This window comes from Propithecus coquereli, unplaced genomic scaffold (assembly GCF_000956105.1).
Source record: "Propithecus coquereli isolate 6110/MARCELLA unplaced genomic scaffold, Pcoq_1.0 Scaffold328, whole genome shotgun sequence".
In the NCBI taxonomy this organism is placed as follows: Eukaryota; Metazoa; Chordata; class Mammalia; order Primates; family Indriidae; genus Propithecus; species Propithecus coquereli.
In genome coordinates, this window is record NW_012148930.1 from 3,191,263 (window position 1) to 3,191,600 (window position 338).

The window sequence follows — 338 nt, forward strand, 5'->3', positions numbered from 1 at the left end:
TTTTTTTCTCTTGGTTTTCATTTTCATTACAAAAGAAACATCAACTCCCTGAAAAAATTCTAAGAATATAAATTTATAGATGGTAAAAAGGAACACCTGGCTTCCTGATATGGACAAAATGAGAAACCTGCTCTTTCTGCTGAGTACGACTCAAACTCCTGAACGTAACGTAAAAGAAAACCTACATAAAAGGACTCTGAAAGATGCGGAGAATTTTACCTTGTGAGAGACTTCCAGAGTCGAGGAATGACACAATGGTGTGTTATCCCAAAAGGGGCTTATTCCCTTTAGGGAAACGTCCAGAAAGGAAGCAGCCAGATAGGACCAAGCCTTGTTTT

The 338-nt window shown here is 38.5% G+C and overlaps 1 protein-coding gene across 2 annotated transcripts in view; it reads right to left on the reverse strand.

The window, feature by feature from the left end:
* LOC105815321 (complement factor H-like) overlaps positions 1–338 on the reverse strand; it is a 103,243-nt gene that overhangs the window by 17,327 nt on the left and 85,578 nt on the right. The window lies entirely within an intron of this gene.